Below are 26,347 nucleotides of genomic sequence, written 5' to 3' on the forward strand. Positions count from 1 at the left end.
GACTACTGTGTAACAACCAATTTGAACTTCTTAATCCCTTCCTTTTTTGTCGGTATACTTGATTTGTCCCAGAGGCCCCTTAAACTGTCCTCATGTTTTCAGACTTTTTTTTTTTTCCTATTCTGTTTTGATGTTTTCTACTACCTTATCTTCTAAATTGCTGGTTTGATTCTCTGCTTCATCTAATCTACTGTTGATTTCCTCTAATGTATTCTTCATTTCAATTATTGTAGTCTTTATTTCTGACTAGTTCTTTTTTTATGTTTTCTATCTTTATTTTTATGTTCCCTGTCTCTTTGTTGAAGTTCTTCCTGAGGTCATTGAGCATCCTTATAATCAGTGTTTTGAACTCTGTATCTGGTAGATTGCTTATCTCCATTTTGTTTAGTTCTTTTTCTGGAGCTTTGTTCTGTTCTTTTATTTGGGAAATGTTTCTTTGTCTCCCCATTTTGGCTACCTCCCTGTATTTGTTTCTCTGTATGAGGTAGGGCTGCTATGTTTCCCGGTATTAGTAGAGTGGCCTTATGTAGTAGGTGTTCTGTAGGGCCCAGTGGTGCAGTCTCCTTGCTCACCAGAGCCAGGTGCTCCAGGTATGTCCCTTGTGTCAGTTGTATGTGCCCTTGTGCTGTAGTTCAGCCTTGGTTGCACTTAGCACATTGTCAGTGAGAGGAACTGACCATCAGGCTGATTGACTGTGAGGACTGGCCATTACAGTGGAGAAGTTGTTGTTCTGGGTCTGATCCTACAGAGCAGGGTTAGCTTTAGCAGGACTCTGGTGCCTGCCCAGTCTGCCATTTGGGTGTGTTGTCCTTGGAGGTGGCCAGGTGATGCTCTGTCTTGGTCCAAAGATGACCAAAGAGTGTGCCAGCTCTGGAGTCTCCTGAGAGACACCCTGCCACAGGCCAAGTTTAGCTGCAGCCAGTACCCTGCCCAGGGCCACCGGGGTGAGCCACAAAACTATCCGCAGGTGGTTGCCACCCACCCTGAGAGGTGCATCGAGAGGCCAAGTCACAAACTGAGGCTGGCTGCCACTAACGCTGGGCTTGGAGCTGCTTAGCAAGAGGCAGGAATACACCAAAGCCAAATGCTACTTGTTTGGGTTTTGGAACCCTTTGAAAATTTTAGGAAAGTCTGCAGCATGAGCCAAGACAGGCCATTTGTATGGAAAAGACACTGGAAACAGCTTTGGTGTACCTGAAAGTTAGGTGGGGCAGGGTCTCAGGGACTCATCAGGGCATGGTGAATGAACGGGGTTACCTAGCTGATTGAGACTCAGATATGGAGGCTGCCTGAATCTGCATGCTGGCAGGGGGAGCGCTCAGCAAAGAAAAAAATGAATCCTGCCAGCTCCTCTGTCCAGGAAAAAGCTGCCCTTTCAGCCCTTGCCCTGAAGTGAGACTATTTAGTTCCTCTCTGTATGTCCCTGGTGCCTTTTGAGCTGCTGCCCCAGCACTGGAGATTAGAGCAAGTGAGTCCATTAACAAGTAAGTTCATGCACAGACCCTTTAAGAGGATTGCCTGCAACCACCCCTGTCTCACTCAGCCACAATCTCCACTGGTTTTCACAGCTAGAAATTATGGCGTCTTCTCTCCCTGGCACTGGAAACTTGGGCTGGAGTGCCTGATGAGGGGCTGCGATCCCTCACTCCTCGGGGTTTGGGGGGGGGGGACTTCTGCAGCCAAGTATCCCTCTTGATTTTTAATGGTCACACACAGGTGTGGGACTAGCTCATTCTAAGTCTCTGCCCCTCCTACCAGTCTCAAGGTGGCTTCTTCTGTATTCCTTAGTTGTAAGGCTGTGGTTCAGCTGGACTTCAGGAGATTCTTAATGATGGTTGTTCTGTAGTTTAGTAGTAATTTTGATGTGGTTGTGAGAGGAGGTGAGCACAGCATTTACCTACTTCACCATCTTGACCAGAAACCCTGACCTCTCTTCTTCATCCTAACAGCTGATTGGCTTACTAAACATAAGCAGTCCTGATAGCAAATGTTCCACTAACAAACAGATGGAGCAATTTGATATATATATATATATATATATATATATATATATATATATATATATACACACACACACACACAAAAGTGAGGTTTCATCCCTACACCATACACAAATGAATTATGAATTCTAGGTCAATTAAATTAACATATAGAATAACTTTATAATCCCGAGATGGGAGAGGCATTCTTAAATAAGAGGGAAAAAAAGAATCCATTCTTTTTGTCATGTACTATCTAAATTTTATCCACTAGGCATTATTGGCAAAGTACCTAGGGTTATGTCATTTTTGAGAGCCCCTGGTATATTTTGTACTGAAAAGAAAAATAATGCTGGCTACAAAATTTTAAAACATTTAATTAAATGTTTATAAAATATAGTATGTCAACTGGACGATTCTTAACTTCTCTCAATGATCATGTAATTATATATAATACAATTTATATCATGAGAACAAAAACATAATTTATACCTAATAGAACTGGAAAACTCTAAGAATTATTCCAGTGTTTTGAAGCTGTCAGAGAGTATATTTCACGTAGGACATAGGAGCAGTTTAGTGAGATTGATTGGATGCAGGGAAGAAGATGTGTCTTGGTTTGGCTCTGAGCAGCTCTGGTGACGCCCAAATGCCCCTGTTGTGTACTGTCCAGAGTCAGCGCCACTTGGCCCTCATCGTGTTCTCCTCTGAGGACGTTCCTTGTCAGTCATATAGATATCAGAAATACGACACAACTCTTTAAAATGTGAAACTGTTTTCTGGCTTGGATTTAACTTTTTCTTCCCAGAGTTGTGCCCTTCTTTCCCCTTCAAAGAAAACCGTCTAGAAATTGATTTACATTATGCAGTTTTATGCATGATGCATGATCAGTGAAAGACAGTAAAGCCCAAATATAATTAGCTTCATTTTTGCTCTTCTGATGCTATTTTCCTCTAATAATCTCCTAGGAAAGCAGTATCTGATTTTACATTCCTCTACCAATTATTGTAATGATTCTATACACCACCAATTTAACAGGATCCGTAACTGACAGCACCAATTATTCATAATTGTAACTTTTAATACTCACATTTACATTTATATCACCTCTCTATTCATTTGGCAGTGAGAAAAAAAGAGGACAAAGTTAAAAGAACTAGTTTCTTTTTTGATTCTCCCCTATAAGTACAAGAACAGCAGATAAAGGATATTTTAAAATCCTGAAAGAACTAGTTGTATATCTTTTACACTTAGACAGTTATTTGAGTATTGGGGGCCTATGATATCAAAATGAAGGTCCTTCTATCCATGCTTCTATTATAGCATTTCTTACATTCAATTACAATTAACTTTCCCCCCACAATAATCTCTCTTGAATTTAAGAAGTTATTTATCTCCACATCCTTAAAAACAGCATTTTCTTATCACCTACTAGATGCTTAATACATGTTTCTCAAATAACTAATTTGTACCATACCACTGAATTGATATAGAAATTATAAAACTGTATCATACTTTATCATCAAATAATAAACTGCTATTTACAGTTCATTTCAAGGCTACTGGAATCCATCTCCAGTAATTCTCTTCTCTGTATAATACATCATAGTTTTTTATTAGTATTGGATTATCTCCATCATCATAGTGACACACTCTGATTCCCTCTTATATTAAAAAAAAAAGTTATCTTGACCCTTTTTCTCTCTTCAACCATTGCCCCAAGTCTCTGCTCCCCTACACAGAGAATCCCTCTAAATGTTTTCTATATTGTTGTTTACAACCCCAATAGGGGAATGGGTGGGGTGAATGGCTTGGCTAGTTAATCATGTCCTGGAATCAGCAAAAATGGAAAATCAGAGACAAGGAGGTCTGGGGAAGACGCACGTGGATGGATTTCTGGGAGTAGGCACAGAGAGTGTGGATCTTTGTGGTTGCTTTAATAGTTACCAGAATATACCCATTGCAAGGGAAATTCTCAACAACCAGGTGGGCGGAAAACACTTCTTAGCTGACCCAGTGCCTACAGTGTGTTCACATACAGAGTAGTCATGGTGACAGGGTTGGAGGTTGTGCATGGGCTCAACATCACAGGTTCTCTCTCACCAGGGCTGACCTCACTATTGCCACTGCTGACACTGACCTGAGAAGCAGCAGAGACCGACGCTGTGTTCTCAGTATAGTATCCCTTGAGAAGACCAATTGTGCTCTTGGATAAATTGATTATTTCAGATCCTTTCAATCCTGGAGAGACGCTAATTATTCTTTGTCACTTTCTTTGCATAAGGGTATGACTTTTCTGCCTGCAGAACTTTTGACAGCACCACTCTCTAAGGGTTTATAGAATGTACTTTGCCAACATGGGATCTTGCGTAACACTACCACAGACCAAAGGAGCCATTTGACAGCAAAAATGTATGTCACGGTGGGCATGTGGCCCTGGGATACACTGATCCTACCATATACCGTGTTTCCATTGCATCAGTCTGATAGATCTTTGGAAAGGTGTGAGGAAGGTGCCAGCTTGGAGACAATGTCCCATAGGGTTGCTGCAGAGTCCTTCAGGATGTGAAACGCATTTAACAATTGTATGATCTCTGGTGCCCCTTCCTCACGAGTGTTCTACACAGATCCAGGACCCAGGAGATTGGCTCCTCTCAGCATGACCCTCTGGGCCCACTTGCAGAATTTATGTTTTCCACCCCTGCAACTCTGGGCACTTCATTCAAAGTGGGCAAAACTGATGCAGTAGATTGTGATAAATCACATTTGTATATTGTCATGCCTAGAGCAAATACCAACAAACTGTATGAAAGGATCTAAATGTAATGGCATCAAACAACAGAGCATCAGAATACACAACACAAAGCTATCCCTGTTGTGCTATCCCCACCCCAGAAAGGGGGCTGGCTGATGGGCTAGAACAACTTATATGGATACAGTGGGTTTGGGATAAATTCTTATATGCCTTATCATAGCTGCCCTGCAGGGAGTGAAAAGAGAGGGAAAATATCACACTCAAGAGAGAGCTCCAAGGACCAAAGCCAAAGGTTTGGAGTACTGACCACAGGAAGGAAGGCCTTAGAGGAGAATACAGTCCAGGACTCAACAAGCTGGGAATACAGAGCACAGAACTGTAGCTTGAAACAGGCAAACAGCAGCAGGAATACCGAGGCAGAGTGAGGGATTTCTTGCTACAGTTGAACAAATGGCATGTCCAGATAGCATGTTGGGTGAAATCCATGGATCCTTTTAAAGGGCCTACGATGCCATGAAAACTTGCAGATGAATGCATGATGACCCAAACTTTTTCCAAAATAATAAAAAATTACTAACATTGAGCACTTCCTATTTGTCAGGTAATAGTATCATATATGCATTATCTCATAATTTTCACGATGGACCTGTTGTATTAGTTTTCTATTGCTGCTCTAACAATTTGACATAACCTTGGTAGCTTACTACAACACCGATTTATTACTTTATAGTTTTGTAGGTCAGAAGTCTGACATGGGTCTCACTGGAATAAACTTACAGTGCCCACAGGGCTGTGTTCCTTCCTGTACACTCTTGGCAAAATCCATTTTGGTGCCTTTTCCAGCTTTTAGAGGCTGCCCACATTCCTTGGCTTGTGGCCCCCTTTAAAGCTAGCAGAGGCAATTCAAGTTCTTCTCACGTCCCATTACTCTGAACTATTCTGCCTCACCCTTTCACTTTTAATCACCCTTGTGATTACATTGGGCCCACCCAGATAATCCATAATAGCATCCCCATTTTCAGTCAGCTGATTAGCAACCTTAGTTCTATCTGCAACCTTAATCCTGCTTTACCACGCAAGGTAGCATAGTCATAGGTTCCAAGCATTAGGATGTGGACAGTTTTTCTGCCTACCACACCTATCAAGTGGGTTCTATAATCCATAAATTACCATCAGAAGCAGTGGTTCCCAACTAGGGGTGATTTGTTCCAGTAAAATGTGCAATGTCTGGAGACATTTTTGTTTGTCAAAATTGGGGGTGGCGGGGGGAAGTGCTACTAGCATCTAGTGGGTAGAGATACCAAGCATCCTACAATGCACAGGACATTCCCCCACAGTAAAAATTATTAAAATGGCAATAGTGCCACTGTTGAGAAACCCTGGTCTAAAGAAACGGAGATTTAGAGAGGATAAGTGTCTGACCGCAATAACAGCTCATAAGTTTCAGAGCCATGATCTGCACCCAGGTCCACCTGACTTTGGATGATAGACCCGTTCCACCTTCGCCACATGCTGCACTGTACCATGAATTGTCCTGTGACAAGCAAACCTGAATGTCCCCCTCCTTACACAGCAAAACGAGGATTTCTTTCGTCTCTTATTCTGAAGATTTAAATGTGCAGCTCCAAGTGCTTTGATGATTTGGACAATGCACTCTTATTCAGTAGTTGAAGCAGGTGTAGTTGTTACATGGATGCTTTCATTAAATATAGTTCGTTCGGGACTTAGAGTAATAAAAACAAAATGTGTGGAGGAGCATGCGCTGTCAGAGCTACAGGTAGGAAAGGAATTGGTCCTGGGAGATGAAATGTCACATCAATCTTTTGCTTTTATTCACCCATCTCCTCAGTTACGGTTGCTCCACTTACCGGGATGTCAGCACTGACAATATGCAGAAATATGTGTTGCCTCTGAGGATGGATAAATACCAGAGTGCGTGCATGCTAAGTGAGTGCTGTGACCCTTGGAAAAATCTCATCCTAGCATATTTGTGTAAATGATGAACCGTGTTTGAACACAACACGTCATATTTATCATCCAACATGTGAAAAAATATTGCTGTAGCATAATATAACAAAAAGTACATTATCCAGTCACAGAAGATTTTTCTAATGATAATGTAACGTACTGTTCTCAATAATCACATCGTTAACAACCTACTGCATCTGAACATCAACACTGCATAAACCATTACATCATTAAACACTGAAAATAATTATATCAACATTATTATTTGCTATAGCCACATGTTCCCTGAAGCAGCAAGAATTCATTTGAACATAATTATAGCACCTCAAACGTACAAATATCAGCACGAATTTAAAGACTTTAATTAGAGAACACCTTTAGCTTTCATTGGGTAAACAGTTACATTCCAACATCAATAACAGCAATTCACATAATTACATATTTGTGTAAAGGGTTTGCTTGGTCTAAATTATTTAACAGTTTGAATCCATTTTACTGCCTTACAGAGTTTCAATTTCAGGGTATCAAGGTGCCACCAAAAAGAAAACAACGTCAGCTAACTGCAGCATGACATGTATGTAAAGGAAGTTGCACGTCTTTTAGATGTGGTCACTAATGACTTAAGTTTCCATAAAAATCAATCACCCTGCTGCCTCCCCTAAGTTTTACTGATTAGAAAATAAATCCATTTTCCAAGAAGCTCTAAAAGCTAGTGACTTTCTCAAGGTCCTCCAGCTCCTGAAATCAGATCGAAGACCAAATCTCAGGTCTCCCAATTCTGAGATCCTTGAGCTGAGAGATTGCATATTCCTCATTCCTGCTCTGCCCTGAGGGGCTTACATGGTGTCTGACACAGAGTAAGGTATGATCTGACTTGAATTCTTAGCCTAATGCTCTTTCTACTTCTCATGCTCTTACAAATGTCGTCTTTTATGTTCAAAGCTAATATTCAGCTAAATTCCCAGTCTATCTGACCCTCTCCCATAACTCCTGGATGGGCCAGTAAACCAGGAACAAAAGGGAACTTACCAGCCTCCTGGACCCTGCTGCAGGTCTATGGTCGACGTCCATTCTGATTGTCAGGTGTCCTTGCTGTAGACGATTAAAGGCTGTGAACGTCACCCTGATTTATATCTAACAACCTTCAAACTTGACATTGAGTAAGTTACCTAACCTTTCATCTTAAAATGAGGGTGAGAATAATAATGGTTCTATTAATGGGGTTGTGAGGGTTACATGAAATCATTTGCATAAGGTTCCTTACACAATGCCTGGCATATAATAAACTCTTAATAAATGTTAAGCTATTATTATTTTTCTAGCAAAAGTTATTTGCTTCAAATAAGAGAAGTCATTGCACAAATATTTAAGATGCGCAAAATGCCGAGGTTCAAAACACAAAATCTAAAACGATTTTTAGGGAATTAGAATAAGAATAATTGTAGCCAATTATTCTTGGGTAGCAATTATACTGGGATAGAACCTTTCCTAAATACTTTAACATGTTTACAAAGTGCTTTCTCATACATGATTGAATTTATACCATAAAATGAAAAATAGTGGCTGGTCTTAGAGATTCTCTGGTAAAGGTAGCCTCATCAAAAGAGGAGTTATATATGACTTTAATTTGTGGAACACTAAAGAAAGCTTAATGCGCAATATATTTCTCCAACCCAGATGCCACAGAGTCTGAATTCCATTATTGTAGTAAAGATAACAGCTTTATTTTTGCCAGCTCTTCTTTAAAATGCGATTACTTCTCCAATTGCTGATCGCTCAGGCTAAAGGCCTGCAACATATATTTTTAAGACATATATATATATAATATCTACTGCCCCAGAGGAACTGGGACTTCTTAATATACTATAAAACAGAACAATTGGGAATAAAAAGAGAACAGAATCTATTTAAAAAGAACAAAGAAGTAGAGAATACCAAACTTCAAAGTGTGAAAGGTGGGCACCGAATTTATTTTAATGCCTTAGCAACTATGACAGCAGTTGAAAGCATCTTGCATAACATGGTCTATGTTTTTGGACAAAAAAAAAAAAAATTGTCTGCAAATGCATACTTTCTCCTGGGAACAAGTAGTACTAGAAACGTTGCCAAAACTCTTCTGGTTTGAGTGTGAATCTCTTAGGATTGACTCATTGTCTTATGGGCAAGAGGTCTGCTGCGGAATTTAGAGCCCTCCCATATTGTTAGGATTACTCTCACTGTAGAATGAAAATCTGCCTGCCTTTGCCTGGTTAACGTTTTTGCCGTTCCTATGCATGTCATGTAAAACCATAAGGTCAGCCAAAGTTAGGCTCCACTATTAAAATCAAAGAAAATATGTTACAATTAATTTAACATGTCCAAATTCATTATTTATTATCATTAAAATATAAGAAAGATTTCAAGTAATCAGAGTATGAATAATGATTACAATTACAATACCATGTAAATAAAACTTTATAGTGTACAAAAATATTTTCACAGACATTATTGAAATCCACTGATGAATTCAACAAATGTTTATTGAACATTGATCATGTGCTAGGTGTGTATTAGGAAAGAGTAGTGTAAAATATAGTATGGTTCTTGCCTTCTTAGACTCACAGTTTAGTGGAGAAAGTTATACCTTGAAGAAATAATTAATAAATTACACTTGTTTGAGTGCCACGATGGAGAAATATGGGGGCCTGATCTAGAGTAGGAGGTTAGGGAAAGCGTCCCCGAGGAAGTGAAATTGAGACAGGTTAGCTAGGAGGTCCCTGGTGGAATAAACAAAGACAGTCATATCCTAAAACTCCAGGTTTTGAAATCACTCCTTCGCTCCAGGACATAATGTAACAAGGCCTTGAGGTTAATCATAAAATTCCTTTTGGCCTGACAAATGGAGCTGATCTGATAGATAAGAGTGGGTTATTTTGCTAATTCCTTTAGGATGGGTAAGCAGAACAAACCTGGTAGACGAATTTCATTAGAAGGCGCCAGTTCCCTTCTTCAAACAGTTCCTTTCTTCAAACAGCTTCCCTTCCCCAAACAGGCAAGGGAAGGTAAAAAGTAAGAGCTTTTGCCTCAGTCATGGGGCACCTCCATTCGGGGGGCCCCCTCCCGCTCGGGAGCTCTGACCCTTTGCTTTCAATAAACTCTCCTCTTTTTAAAACTCTTTGCCTCTCCTGGGTCCCTGTTTCCATTCTTCCGTCTCACGAGATGCAATCCCGGCGCTCACTCACTCACTCCAAACTCCTCATTCGAGGACTCACAGAGACATATTCCTCCTTCAAAATGAAGGTGGAGACCTAAAGAATAAGGGAATAAATGTTAGCCAAGCTAAGAGGAGAGTGAGCGTTAGAAGCCAAGGCAAGAACCTGTGCAAAGGACCGGCGTTGGGAAAGGGCACAGCCTATTCTAGGAAGTGATAAGTGAAGAACAGGGTGGCTGGGCATCCAGAGCCTAAGACCAGTCACGTAAGATTAGCGCAAATAGGGAGGGAGGCCAAGGGTCACATCGTGCTGAGCCCTGAAGAGTACAGTCCTTTAAGGATTTAATCATAGGACCTCATACATTTACACATTCGGTGGATAGTGCAAGGCAACGCCAGCCATTACGCATGGGGGGGTTCCGCGGAGTTTTATTTAGTCAGATTAAGGGAAGTTTAATTCCCCCGAGTGCCACCCCAGCTGCCTTCAAGCTACAACAGCCTACCACTGTAAAAGAGTTACCTTGACTCTCAAAGTATCTAAACGACTTAAAGAGTAGACTGTCAGGGTATTGGCAGTTAACAGTTAGACTTTCTCACCTTAATTCTAATTCTGACTCACTGCTTTATGACTGTGGGCAAATCTTTAGCTGCTCTGAGCTTCAGCTTTTTTTATTTACAGAATGGAGATAAGTTTTGCCTCACCTGGTTATTGGGAGGATTAACAAAGAAAAGCACTTTGCAGAGATACAATAAATGCTCAATGTTGATAGTTTTATGATTCTGAGTCAGGCGATGTTTTCCTTAGTGAAACTCTTAAGTAATATTTCATTCTAAAAGGTTTTCGAATGCCTTCTTTCATATGCTTAAAAGACAGCTTGATAAAATAGAAAAAGCTTTGGAGTTGAAAACACCTGAAGACAAATGCCAGTCCTGGTTCTTCCTAGCTGAGTGACAATGGGACCGTTGAGCCTCAGTTTTTTCATCTGCTCATTGGAGGCAATAAATTATACCTCTATTGTCATTTAAAGTATTAAATGACATAACATTGGTGAGACTCACACTATAGTGTCAATTACATAACAGCTCAGCAGTAAATGACCCCTACTTTCAGCGCCTTTTCTAAGGGGAAAACATTTCTGTGCTGCATTTAAGGAAGTAGTATAGACCAGTGCTTCATGGAGTTTGAAAATGCATAGGGAACACTCGGGGATTTTTTAAAATGCCCATTCTGTTTTGGTAGGTCTAGGATGATACCCCACGATTAAGCATGTCTGAAAAGCTGCCTGATGATGCCGTCCCAACTGGTCCGGAGACCATACTTTTTAAGTAGCTCGGGCGTGGATGATCTGGCTAGGTTTAGTTTACAAGTACCTTTAACCTACTAGCTCTATCAGAACAAGAGTTAGCTAATGCTGGGATGTATCTTGGTAGGACTCCATGCTTCCTGGAATAAGGACATAAAATCTGAGACTTCTTATTTGATTTCATTTACATTTCTTGACCCTGAAATAGGAACATATTCCCACCATGGAAAAATCTAGTAAGCATCATTCTTAACATAGAGGTTTGCTGATCACTTATTTGAGGGTTTCTCAAAAATGCTAAGAAAAACTAAAAATGAAGAGAACAAAAATTGCCTATTACGAGGAAAAGCAAAGTTTCTCTTGCTTTTCAACTAAAACAGTGATTATGGAAGCCAAGAAATCTAAATTCTAAATGTGGCAGAGAAGGCAACAAAAAACAAAATTCCTCTTTTTTAAAAGTATAAAATATATATAATCTAAAACTTACCATTTTAACCATTTTTAGGTATACAATTCACTGGCGTTAAATATATTCATATTGTTGTTCAACTATCACCACTACCCATCTCCAAAACACTTTCATCACCCTAAACAGAAATTCTGTCCTGTTAAATAGCAATGACTCCCCATGTCCCCCTTCTCAGCCTCTAGTAACCACTATTCTATTTTCTGACTCCATGAATTTGACTAAGGTTCCTCATACAAGGGGAATCATACTATATTTGTTTTTTTGTGTCTGGCTTATTTCACTCAGCATAATGTCTTCAAGGTTCATCCATTTTGTAGCAGGTGTCAGGATTTCCTTCCTTTTTAAAGCAGAACAACATCCCATTGTATATATAGACCACATTATTTGTATTCCATTCACGCATTGATAGACTTTGGGGTTGTTTCCACCTTTTGGCTGTTGTGATTCGTGCTGCTATGAGCACTGATGTACATACATTTTTTTTTTTTTTGAGTCCCTGCTTTCAAGTCTTATGGTTTTATAACCAGCGTGAAATTGCTGGGTCATAATTCTATGTTTAATTCTTTGTTTTGAAGAACCACCTTTTCCACATAGGCTGCACCATTTTACATTTCCACGAGGAATACCTGTCTCTTCTTAAAAGAGAAAAACCATGTTTTTCAATAAGGAATCATTGTTTGAAAGATGCAATGGGATTGCAACTCCTTCCTAAAATGGACTACTTTTTGGAGCCTCTGATCAGATAAGTGAGTTGGTTTTACTGAGTTATTAAGTACCACGTATTTAACTCCAAACGTTATTTTCTTTCTTCTGTTCCTGGTTCTTCAAAGAAACTCCTTTAGACAAGGAAGATATTAGTGTGCTATAGCAGAAAGAACAAGGCGTTTTGAGTGGTATATCAGAAAGAACAGCGATTTGTGGTTGTGAGATCTGGCTTCCAGTATTGACTCTGCCTCGTACTAGTTGTGTAACTTTGAATAAGTCGCTAAGCCACTCTACGTCACTTTCCTCAGGTGTAAACTAGAATGACGTGGAGACCAAATGAGATAAGGCATGCCATTGATTTCCATAGAGGAAACAGAGCCCCAAGCAACACCTTCCAACCACCACCAACAAACACACACACACAGTAACCTTCAGTAGAGCAACTCCACTTTTATTCATTTTATATATTAAGTTTCCCCGGAAGATTGGTTTGAAGAAACAGCTTTATAGTTAACAGAAATTGAGAACTGCTGAAATATGTGTACCTGCTTCCTCTCCCATTTCTTTCTCTTTAAGTATTTTCAACTCTTTTTTGCTCCTTCCTGACCCTTGTCATCTATGCAGCTCTCCTCTCTAATGGAGGAGGAAAGGGAAAAAGGTAACTTCTTTTAACCTCTGCTGCTCCTCCCAGATAATTTACTATTTTTCTACTTTCTTTCATTGCTCAATTCCTCTAAGGAGTGACCCAGCTCTGTGGCTATTTTCTTTCTACTGCTCTCCTTTTAGTCCCTTATTATCTGAATTCTGGCCCGAGGACTCCATTGCAACTATGTACTTGAAATCAACTTCTCTCTAAATTCCATTCCCATTCTCTTAGCAGCTTTCAAAATGGCTTAACTTTCTTCCTCAAAACGTCTTTCTTCCTGGTGTTCAGGGAAATGATCAGATTTGGCATACCTCCCTCCTTTGGCAGCAGCGTCCTTGACTCTTCCTATCCCAGGACAGTGGTGGGTCCCCAGGGGTCAGTCCTCAGCCATCTGCTCCTTTCCCTGCTAGCCCTTCCTCAACTTCAGCGGTTACGTTGTGAAGACCCAGATATAACTAGGACCTCTCCTGGGCTGCAGTTCTCTGGCTTCAATTGCCTGCTGAACATTTCATTTCAGATGTCTGGCGATTGGTGATATCCATAATTGAAATCATTAACCTAGTCCCCAAATCCCTCCCCCTGCAGACTGCCTGTTTATGTTATAGCACCAGCAATCTCACTGTACTGAGATTTTTACTGAGTTACCCTCATACTTGTGTAATCCCCGTCCTCACCCCTCTAATCCCCGATCTGATTAGCCACAAACTACTATTGATTTTTCCTCCCAATGCCTTTGAAATTTCTTCTCCTTTCTTCACTCCTTCCTCTATCATTCTAACATAGGCCATGTAACAAGACTATTACAGTAGTCTCCTGCAAAGACTTATCTCCGGTGTCTGTCTTTCTTCAGCTTTTCCTGTGCACCATTACTTTATTTTTGTCAATCTCCTATTAAAAACCTTTCATTCCTCCCTTTTGCTTCTAAAATACAATTCAAACTTCTAAATTTTGCATGCTGAGTCCTCTACAATCTGATTTAACTTACTTTTCCAAACTTATTTTCTAAGTCTTCCTTACTTTAAATTGTAACTTACTTTAGTCAAATATACTGACTCAATCTCTCGTCCTAGTTCCAAGAAGCAAGAGTTCCAAGAACAGAGAGTGTTATAAGCTGATTTTGAATCAAAGTCCCAACTCTGGTCCATCTCCAGAAGTCATGGTCATGCTCAGGTTTGCCTTTTCTGTGTATGGATAGAGGAGTTTTCTACATAGGAAGTACAGATGAGGAGAAAATTATTTCTAGTATTAAGAAAATGCTAAGTCAGTGCCAGCACCAAGAAAAGAGTGGTGGAGAGGCTTTAGCTCCGTTTTCCAGACCTACCCTAATTTACCTCCTTTGGAAGCTTCCTCAATCTTATGCAAATATAGTCTCCATGCTTCTCCTCCTCCCCCATCTAGAGAGCCCCACCCCCCTTCTGAGATGTCCTGGAGCAGCCATGAAAGTCTATACAGGATGGCACATTTGTTGGATATTTGCTGTGACCCAAATGACAACTGACTTAAGTTTGTTTATTTGCATATTTGTTAACGAGGCTACAAAATATAACCATTGTACTTAAAAATATTAGAAAAACAGGGGCGGCCGGTTAGCTCAGTTGGTTAGAGCCCAGTGCTCTTAACAAGGTTGCCGGTTTGATCCCCACATGGGCCACTGTGAGCTGTGCCCCCTGCAACTAGATTGAAACAACTAGTTGTCTTGGAGCTGATGGGACCTGGAAAAACACACTTAAAAGAAAAAAAAAAAGTTTAAAAAAAATATTAGAAAATGATATTTGGTATTCCATACGTACAGAATTGGTCCAATATTTTGCTTTCTTGACTCTCTTTATCCATTATTAGAATGAATAACAGACCCTACTGTGTATACGAAACCAGAAAGATAGTCATTATGACAACTATTAACTCACTTTATTTTCTCTTCACCAAGATATTTTGGATTCCTTATTGTCCTAACTAAAAGTTGATGTTCATCTCATGGAATAAATATTAAACTTGAGCATAAAAAGAAGAACCATTTTAAGAGAATGGGGAAAATGTAGTGGATCTAATAAACAGATTAAGAACTTGACATTGAAATGAATTTGTGAAAAAAAGGAATAAAAGAATGTTGGAAATGTCTTTACATTGTGTAAGAGATAGAAATTCTACAATCTAAAGAGATGTTGAGTTTCCTAAGTTATACTTCTGTGTTATTTTTTACAGTTTTATTGTATAGATTTCACATACCATAACAATCTCCCATTTACAGATTACAGTCCATTGGTTTTCAGTATACTCACAGAGTTGTGCAACCATTACCAGAATCTTTTTGTAAAACCTTCTTGGGCTAAAAAAAAAAAGCCTAAAACCTAATCCCTGGCAACTACTCTTATTAATCTACTTTGTGTCTTTGATTTGCCTATCCTGGACATTTTGCATACATGGAATCATTAAATATGTAGTCTTTTGTGACTTCTTTCATTTAGCATGTTTTCAAAGCTCATCCATTTTGTAGTATTTATTACAGCAGTACCTCATTCCTTTTTATGGCTGAATGATACTCTATATGCCACATTCTGTTTATCCATTCATCACTTGATGGACATTTGGGTTGTTTCTACTTCTTGGCAATAATTAATAAGGCTGTTAAGCACATTTATTTTGGTGTGGACATATGTTTTTATTTCTCTTGTACATCTATGTAGTTGTATAATTACTGGATCATATTCTAACAATATATTAAATAATATATCTAACATATATTAAATAATACCAACTCTATGTTTAATATTTTTAAGGACTGCCAAACAGTTTTCCAAAACAGCTGCACCATTTTACATTTCCATCAGCAATGTGCTAGGGTTCCAGTTTTCTACATCCTTGCCCACACTTCTTATTATCTGTCATTTTTATTTTAATTATCTTAGTGGGTATAAAGTAGTATCTCATTGTGGTTTTGAGTCATCCTTAATTTAACAAGAGGAAACTGAAGCCTTGAGTATTATGCTTTGTGCCCCAACTAGTCATGGGCAAAAATCTGATCTATAAAGCTGTGTTGTCTTAGAGAAAGATATGGGAGAATACCTAACTGTTACTCTTAGTTACTAGAAAGTAGAGAGAAAAGGAAGTGGGGAGAGACTATTAACTTTTTTTTTTTTTATGTTTACCTATTGTTAAAATGAGCATTGTATGTATATACATTGTGTGTGTATATATATATATATATACACACACATATATACACACACACACACACACACATTGTATATATGTATATTTTTGCTGTAATAATTATAACAAAAATATCAAAAAAACAAAATAAGAAAATCCACATCTTCTGATTTCTAGTTTTTAATCCTTTGAGGTTTGTGTTAAATTCTTTTTGTGCATAAGGATTACATATATACATATGTATTATATAATATTGATATTAGATAGCATATTTATAATATTATATACATATAAAAACTTAATATACATACTAGCAAGGTCAAACTTAGCCAAATAGAATCTGAGTGTTCTGTGGCAAGAGTGACGCAATGGCTAATGATTTGCTGGAATGTTGGATAAAAGTGTTACACTATCAGTGTTTTCAGATTGTGGAGCATTGGCTGGAAGAAATTTGTTTCTTAGTGATTAAAATGGGAGATATGGTGGGTCATATTCTCCTTGCAATCCTTGAACACAGTTAATAAACATAAAAGACTCATGACTTGATAAGCTCAAGTAAGCACCAGGTTGTGCCATTTGGCAGATTTGCTGTCATGCTTCTGGGACTGATTTTTCTGATCTGGTGTGACACAATCTATAGAAAACCATTTCTACTGACTGGTTTAGCAGTTCACAAACCTCTGTTGAGTCATTCCTCCAAAACAAAGAACACATTAAATTTTAAGTAATTTCAAATACTTACTGGTAATAAAACCAATATGTGGGTAAAATTTATGAAATTAAAAAAATAACGCCTGATGTATCTTCTATATAGCGTCTCAAAACTTTTTTGATATAATTTTTTATTCATCATGTTGCACCAGAATATGCAGAAAACTTGACAGATACAATATGTTTCCCATTAAAAATTTCCATTAAAAATTTGATTTTTAAGGACTATGTTGTTTTCCTTTACAGTTTGAGCAAAACTGTCAAGTAGTGTTTCGCAAAGCTCAAGTGAAAGGAGAGAGAGAAGCAGACAGTCTCTTGATCTAGTTATTACCAGTAATCAACTATATACTACCTGTAAGATTTATATTTGGGAAAGAAACCTGATAATAAATACTCCAGAAAAAAAGGGGGCCTAACTCAAGAGTAAAGGATAAACATTCAAGCAGTAGTGGAAGTAGAAGAGAGTTTCTCTGTGCTTTTCCTGCAATACCATTACCCTTCTGTAGGAAAGTCAGTCAACAGGAAACCAACCAGAGTGAATAGCACTTTCTGAGGCTCCAGGCATGTATGTGTTTGGGATAGATAGGATCAGAAACTACCCAATCTCAAAAGAATAACAGAGAATGCAAATTCCACAGACAAGAATCTACCACCAACAATATGCCTTTGCTTGCCCCAGAGCTTCAGACGTTTGGAATGAGGAGTAAGAATTAACTAATCATCATGGCAAGGATTTATCGAGGCAGTACCAAGAAAACTGGTTCTAGAACACTGTAATAATCTATAGCTTGACATGTTCCTGAGACTCATTACACTTTCTAAGTAGCTGAATTTGTAAATACACTTAAGATGAAAAGTAGGCTCCCCTGGGCACAGCCTTAGATAAGTAGGTAGGGAAGACAATTCAGTACAATGTTACTATGTATGTTTTGGGGTTGTATAGTTTAGAGAAAATTCCTCTAGTATAAATGAAAGTATCCATTAAAAAATCTAATTGGCAAAAACCCCGAAACTGGGCTTTAAGAAAATGTTTAACATTGATATTCCTCCAATGCTCTAAGCAACTAAGATGTTTTAAAATGAGAGAGAGGAAGTGGAGCTAAATAAATGAAGTAAAATTTAAATGTTTAACCAAGTCACACACACTTTTCCCTAAATAATTGCACCTAAACCTATGCTCATTATATTCACCAGCAGAAAATATGTAATTCTCTTTTTAAATATATCCTAGCATCTTGCCTTGACTGTACCTTTTCTTACTAACTTCATTTCTTGTTTGATTAGTTCATTCAGATGCCAGAGATCAGCTTGACCTAGCTCATCTCATTCAGAGGCAGATCCAGGTTTTGTACGGAACAGAAGTTTACATAATTTGGGGACCGTCTTTAAAGAAAAGAATACAAAATTACAAATGCAAATTAGGTAAAACAAAATAGAAGGGTAATAGAAATAGCAATACGCTTAAAATTTTTAAATGCTGAGAAATACCATAAGGAATACAACTCCAGGAAAAATCACATATTTTTATTAACTAACTGCCTGACATACCATGATAATACTTTTCTTCCAGATTTTTTTGTTTAATACTCTTTAGTAGCTTCTTTATACAGCAGCTATTTTGTAATATCGTCTTCTATAAAGAGAATAGAAAAGGAAGTCAGTCTTTCCTCCATTATACTGATTGATCGAAATTTGTTTTAGATATTGAAGTTTAGGATGCATAAATCACCCCGCGTCATATACAGATAGATTTGCTGTTTTCAGTGCTGCTACAGGTGTGTGCCCTAAAATCAAAAGAATTTTGATCAATTCTATTTTACACAATTCGCATCACAAAAGAAGGACATACATGGTGTCTTGAACATTGTAGATGTTGCATCATCATACATAGTCCAACTAGAAAGCGATGGGTGTGCCTAGGCTTCAGTGCAAACTGAATCCTCTGCTTACAATTCTACACAGCTGATGATTGGCAGGATTTTGTATAGGCTAGCTTAGGACACTTCAGACACATTTCTCCACCTCGTACCTACACAGTCCTGGTAAGAGGTACGATAGGACCCATTCCTGTTGTGTAAACCTTGGCTTTGCATCTCTAAGTCATGACACTGGGGGAGGGGGTCAGAGCATAGTGGGAGGTAAAAGCATTCCCAGAAGCTATAATTTAATGACAGAAATGACTGCGAACCATATAAATATATTTTATGAAACTTAAACTAAATGTATCACCAGTTGAACTTCCCCTTACCAGGACCCTGTAATATCCACAGCCACTCCAACATACCGAACACGAGGGCAAGTGCTACAGAAAGGAAGTCAAGGGCAAGAGAGTACGGTTAACTGAGGGTGACTAAAATACCTTTATTCTGCAAAATTTCCAAAAACGTATGACGTATGAATACATTGCTAAGACCTTTCCCAACGTCTTGAAAAGACCTGTGCAAAAAAAGGAGACCTGAAGCTTCAGCATTCAATCAATCTGTCCTGCCCTCATCTTGTCTCAGTGGCATTTGTGGTCAACACACGGTGAAGTGTAAACACATCCACACAGAAATAAGTCATGTGATTTGAAGTATTTCGTCTGTTTCTCCAGAAGGGAAAAAAAATCACTTTCTGTTATAGTGAATAACTTTAGTTGAAGCCATATTCCTCTGAGTCTTCAAGAATTCTTTAATGGAATTGTCTGTGGGAAATGAAGGGAAATGACCTACCGTTGTTTCTCTCCGAAAATTAGACTAACAGGACAATCAGTTCTAATGCGTCCTTTTTGGACCAAAATTAATATAAGACCTGGTCTTATTTTACTAATAAGACCGGTCTTTATAATATGATAATAATATAATATAATATAATATAATATAATATAATATTGTATATTAATTACATAAGACCGGGTCTTATATTAATTTCTGCTCCAAAAGATGCATTAGAGCTAATTGTCCAGCTAGGTCTTATTTTCGGGGAACACGGTAGTTGAGAAAACAAGGAACAAATACCTTGTAACAAAGCCCAGCGAGAATGTTCTGAGTGCCAGCTCAGCGAGCCCACCTTGAACTCTAGTCCAGGGCTGTTATCACAGGTATGTGACAGCTAGGGCAGCAGGTATGGCCTAGAAGAAAAGAGGCCCCAATAGGGGGAATGGAAAACATGAAAGATGATCTGTGCTATCTTGAAAATTTATGCCTGAGACTGATCTTACCAGGTTACCTAAAATAAATTTAGATGGCGACTCTGAGGTTGGATTTACACAATCAGAAGGAGAATAGGCAGTATTAGCAACGTGTTTTAGCTCCCGACATAAAATTTATCCTTCCAAATTAGATAAAGATTATTTGTATCTGAAGGCAGGAGTGATTAGACGACTTCTTAAGTCATTCATCTCAATTTATGATATAATATGAGAGAAGAATGAAAATTTATTCTCAGAGAAAGATGAATGATATATATTGTAGATTCAAGGACTATTCTTTTAATATTCTGTATAACTCATGTAGGCTATTTAAAGCCTTTCAATATTTTGGATGTTATAATTTTCCCATGGGCGAAAACAGAAAGAAGCAGGTGAGGCAATTTTTAAATGTGCTTTGAAAAACCATAGAAAAATCACCAAGATATTATTCTCTAATACATTTTCTTTAGGTTCTTCTTGAGTGATTTTTTTCATTTCTATTTGTATAGGAATATAACAGAATTTTGCAATTATGTTTAAGTAATACACGGAATCTGAATTATTAACAGGCAATAATTGCTAGGAAAACCAACACTTCTTTTACAGCAGTCTCTCTAGATGAAAATTATAGCTTTAATGATCCTTAAAATACTAAATTAGAAAAATCATGCAAGTTCAACTGTACCTAACACTTCCTTTCCTAGGAGCTTTGACCTTCTAGCAAGTGAAAGCTTTCTTTTTCTTTTCACTTCTCCTTTGTAAACGTGATGCTCAGATAATTTTCTCATGTTCTTTGTCCTGGTAATGTTACATCTTCCATGGCAACACTTAGCCAGTCTATTATAAATAAGCTAAGCAAATCTTGGTTGCTTTAAAAAAAATGGTATATCGTTCCTTAAAATGTCAGATACTCTATCTATTTACTTTCCCACAAAATTGAATGAAATATTGGGGGCAGGATACTTTAAAACATGAGCATAAGTGAAATTTAGGTCAAACTGGGAAGATAACATGCTAGAGATTTTAGTAATCAGTGCCAAGGTTATATAATGACAATGCTCTCCTTTCCAGCCCTTCTCACTTGATGTTTATGAACACAGGCTTAGTTAAAAGTGGCCTACGGAGGTAAATGGCAACAATGGCTTTTGAAAAAAGAGCTTGCAAATTATGTCATTATTTTAAGAAAAAGGATCTGAAACTGCAACTACATAAAACTATTTACTTACCAACAGGATTGGAAAGTAACGTGCATAAATAAAAATGGGTACTTCAATAGCAAGCGGGTAATATTTTTTTCAAAAAAGTTTTTAATCTTGTTCTCTCAGCATCTCAATAACAATGATTTGAAAACGGGTGCATCAGCCCAGTAGTGCACCACAGCAGCCAAAGGCGGGGCCTCTCAGCTAGCCATGCTGGGGGACAGCCCCATTGAAAAGCTCACCTGCAACAAACATGATCCCACCACAACAGAAGGGGGTGCGCAGCCCACACAGGGGACACCCCTCGAGTATCCAGAGGGGATTGTGCTGCTGGGTCCCAGAGGACATCTCTTACATCAGGACCACTTCCTCAAGACCAGAAGACTTAGGTGATATCCCTAATACATAGAAACAAACACAGAGACTTAGACAAAGGAACATGTTCCAAATGAAAGAACAAAATGAAACCTCAGAAAAATAACTGAATGAAACAGAGATAAATGACCTACCTGATAAAGAGTTAAAAGTAATGGTCACGGAGATGCTTACTGAACTCAGGAGAAGGATGGATGAACACAGTGAGAACTTCAACAAAAATAGAAAATATGAGAAACTACCAATCACAAATGAAAAATATAACAACCGAAATGAAAAAAATACACTAGAGGGAATCAACAGCAGATTAGATGTTGCAGAAGAATGGATCAGCAATCTGGAAGTTAGAATAGTTCAAATCACCCAAGCTGAACAGCAAAAAGAAACAATAATTTTAAAAAATGAGGATAGTTTAAGGGATCTCTGGGACAATATCAAGTGTACTAATTCTCATTATTAGTGTCCCAGAAGGAGTAGAGACAGATAAAAGGGCAGAAAACTTATTTGAAGAAATTATAGCTGAAAACTTTCCTAACCTTGGGGAAAAAAAAGAGATATGCACGTTTAGGAATCAGAGTTGCAGGCAAGATAGACCTAAGAAGGTCCACAAGATATATTATAATTAAATTGTCAAAAATTAAAGATAAAGAGAGAATCCTAAAAGCATCAAGAGAAAAGCAACTAGTTACTTACAAGGGAACCCCCATAAGGCCATAAGGTGATTTTTCAACAGAAACTTTGCAGGCCACTTCCAATGCATAATAACTTTTTAAACCTAAAACTTCTGCCAAAAATATCTTAACTGATTAAATAAATATAAGTGAAATCAAGAACGTTAAACTCACAAAATAAAAAATGTAAATTTTAGAAGTATGGAAACAATACCCTTTCCCACCAAAACCAGAACAAAATCCATTTTGAAAGAAACTTTATGTTTAAGGTTTCTGAACTGGGTCTGGAACATCAGCAATTGGAACGAATTCCCAAGGAGAGAAAGGAGATTACTTTTAAGAATTTTGCTGTGTCATTTCTAGAAGGTTCCATTTTGAAAGACTAAAATCTCTAAACTAGACCAAACTTTACTGCTTCACTGGAATTCAGAGTTAAAGGCAGTCTGATGAAAACAGATGCCGCCATCTGCCATTATAATCTTAATGACTGTTATCAACAACACTGCAATTCTTTCTTGAAGCAAAAAAGGAAGCCAGTTTGGTTTGTAATGTAAAAAGATGGCCAGTAGTGTTACAGTCTTTCATGGCTAATTTAAATAACTTAGATCAAATAGCCCTGTGTGGTCTTTCTTGGGCAATTCACTGAACCCGTTTGAGGCTTGTTTTCTCATCTGTAAAATGTGAGGGAGAAAAAAAAAAAAGCTACCTCATTGGGTGGTTATGAGAAATAAATGAGATAATGTTTACAAAGCACTTAACAATGTACCCAGCACATAGAAATGACTGCAATAAATGGGTAACTGTATTCTGTGAACAATCAAACTTGACCTAGCCTGCCTTTCAGAGGGTGTTCTCTGAGAATAGTTTTTGAGCAGATGACTGCTCTGAGTCAGGGCCTTCACCTGAGAGCAGACCCCGGGATATTTCTGGGAAAGGAAGAGATCTTCTACAAGACTGTAAGTCCCATGAAGGACTATATATAATATCAAATTTTACAGAAAACATTAGACATTTTTAAAATCTGAATTTTTTTTTTGTTTCAATGTATTTTATTTTTAGAAAACCTACATGACGTGTTTTTCTTAAAAACAATGCCTCCGCTCCAAGTATCATCAAGGTCAAGAGAAACGAAGAGCTCAAGGTAACACTGGTCTCATCTGTCCTGGTCCTGGTGTGTGGATGAAAAGCAGCAGCCGGTTCTGATGGTGACAGGTGATGGATCCCAGTGGCCAACTGCGTTAACATTTTTGCATTTCTAAACCATCCTTAAAGAAAATCATACATGGGGTCACACCATCCTCGCGGTAGTCCAGCAGAGCAACCATGCCACCTGGATGCTTGTTTTCACCAGTAAAGAACTGGTAGTTTTTGAAATTAGCAAGGATGTACTTGATTTGTTCTGCAGCCCCTGTCCTAAATGGTTTTACTCTTTCTGGTCTGTGTTTTTCAAGTTTCACCCTGATTAATTTCATGTAATCTCTGATGTACTTCTTGTAGGCTTCTTTTGTGAAGCTGGTTCCCTGCAAATGATGGTTCATGACAACAGCAACACCAGTGACTACTGTACTTTCGGTTCCTTCGCCCTCAGGGCCTTCACCTGAGGCATTTCCACCGATGAGCGAGTCACTAATGTCCCGCCTCTGTCCTGCTGACCATCTTCCCCTCCACCTCCAGGCACAGCCCGTCTGAGATCGCCTGCCCGGATGTTGTCGATGTCGGAGAACATCTTACGGCTGATGAGGTCCGGGTAGAGGATCATGATTGTTGCCGGAAGGAGAACGGTGCTGGCTGGCTCAGCAGGAGCTCGGAGTGGGTGCGTTGCAGCCTTAGCAGGGCTGGGGGAGGAGGGACGGAAGGGAGTGGGCGCAAAAGGAAAATATGAAAAATTTAAAGTAGTATCGAGTAGTTTAAACAAGAAATTTTAAATCAAGATAGCTATGGTAATTAGAAAGGTACTCTCTTGACTAGGAGAAGTGTAAGGTATTCTTTTTTTGGAGCTACTGTGGATACGAAAATGAACCAGACGTGAATTCTGCCTTCATGGAACTTACAGTCCTGTGGAAGAGTTAAGACATAGCCACTGGACATGGCCACTGGACCGGTTAGTGTACACTTATTGCTTTATTCTGAATCCTCTTATAAACATAGAGACTTTCCCATTATATGAGAATTTGGGAGAGACAGCCTTGCCACCTCCTATGAAAGTCAAGAAGTCAGGTATCCTGTGCCCTGAGACCCTCTGGACATATACCTAGGAGTAGCCAAATATATGTACCCACCCAGGACTTTCAACCCTGAGCTGGTGATGAAAGATGAAGGATGGTGAGAAGAGATTGTATTGGCTCCTAGATCCATCAGTGGCTGGTTATGGCGACAATATAGGTGGTGGCATCCATGCCACATGCTTCTGTCTAGCCTACAGATTATCCTGCCTGTTTTTCAGCCGCACATTCATTGGGGAGAGTCTCCACCACATCATTCAATACATTGTTTTTGTTGTTCTTTTTCTTTAAAATAATCAAAGTTACCTACTGTTGTTTGCAACCAAGAATCCTGACTGTTCTGAAATTTGCCCTTTTGGAAAATTTCATGGGGACTAGAGCAACTGAGTTTTACCTTGAAGAACCGTGTAATTATTGGCAATGTGGTACAAGAACATTCCAAAGTAAGATAACTGCATGCGTGAGCAAAGGCATTGGGTGGGAATTGACTCATTCTTTCAATATGTATTTCTAGAAACTGTGGATACAGTGGTGAACAGGATAAAATAGTAGTTGGAGGTTGGGGAAAGAGAAATGGGGTGGAGAGAAAGGGGTGAAATGACCATGGAATTGTACGACAGAAATGTAACTGGATGTGGGCAATGAGGGTGGGCAAGGGGGTTTGCCCCCAAGTGACCAGCAAGGCCGGTATTAGCATAAGGAGGAAGAAAGTTGGGCAAGGAAGATGGTCATTTCTACTGTAGACTTAGTGAGTTTGAAGTTGCAAGGGGCAGCTTGGTGCAGAAATCTAGCAGTTAGAAATAAGGGACCGAAACTTGAGAGAACCATAAGACTGAAGATCAGAATAGAGATGTTGGAATCATGTCCATAGAGGTAAGAGATGGTGAAGCAGTGGGGAGATGGTTGTGGTGAAGGGATACGGTGTGTGGATGTAGTGTAGACTAAGTAGGAAGAGGGTCCAGCAGAGATCTTTGAAGAACATCTGCCTTTAGGGATCCAGACAGATCATACGTAAATAAATATAATGTATTTATACATATATGTACATAAATAAATATAATACCTACCATGCAGAAAGAGGAGTGCCCGAAGAGAAGTACAGAGGCGCTTATAGGACTTGATGAGTGAGAGATTGCTTTCCGCTGATGGGTTTGGGGAAAGGCTTCATGCAGGATGGACCTTTACACTGGGTCATATGTTATGTGGGATTGAGACTTGGGGAGCCTGGGGGCTGGGTGGGAAGGAGAGGATATTCAATTCGGAGGGAATAGCACGAGCAAAGATATGGAGACGAGAGGACAAGCTTTGCGGATGTGAGTAACTGAAGACTCCGGTGTTTTGTGAGTTGTGCAGAAGCCAGAGCATTCTCTCCCCGTCACTGCCATTTCCGGTCACTTATTTTCCAAAATGGTTGGTATATTTTTTCAATGATATCTTGCATTCATGCATGTGAAAACATTTTTATTTGTACTCCGTTGTGAACTTTCATCATTACTACATTTAGTATTATAAGTCTGAACAGTGTTTGTCGTTTCACGTAAGCATGATGGAATGGGAGAGTTGTGTCATCTGAGGATTATCTGGCAGATGAAACTCTCCACAGATTAAGAAATACATTTTTTCCAGTTATCTCTGTCATCTGACCAACTTTGTCTAAAGTAAAAGCGAATTGTTTCTTGTGACTGTGTTCCAGCTTTTTTAGACATTTGGTTGTTTTTTTTTGTTTTGTTTTGTTTTGGAGGACTTTTTTTGTAAAGCACTCCTTTGGCTTAACTCTTTTAATATTTTTGTTTGTGTTACAGTTTATCTGTTCATTTGTCTTCCCATGTGTGTA

General features: G+C 38.7%; 1 pseudogene; it reads right to left on the minus strand.

Annotated features, from left to right (window-relative positions):
* Positions 1-23,503: 23,503 nt before the first annotated feature.
* On the minus strand, positions 23,504-24,050 carry LOC117034053 (translationally-controlled tumor protein-like; annotated as a pseudogene).
* Between the last annotated feature and the right edge of the window lie 2,297 nt (positions 24,051-26,347).

This window comes from Rhinolophus ferrumequinum, chromosome 14, assembly GCF_004115265.2.
Source record: "Rhinolophus ferrumequinum isolate MPI-CBG mRhiFer1 chromosome 14, mRhiFer1_v1.p, whole genome shotgun sequence".
Lineage (NCBI taxonomy): Eukaryota > Metazoa > Chordata > Mammalia > Chiroptera > Rhinolophidae > Rhinolophus > Rhinolophus ferrumequinum.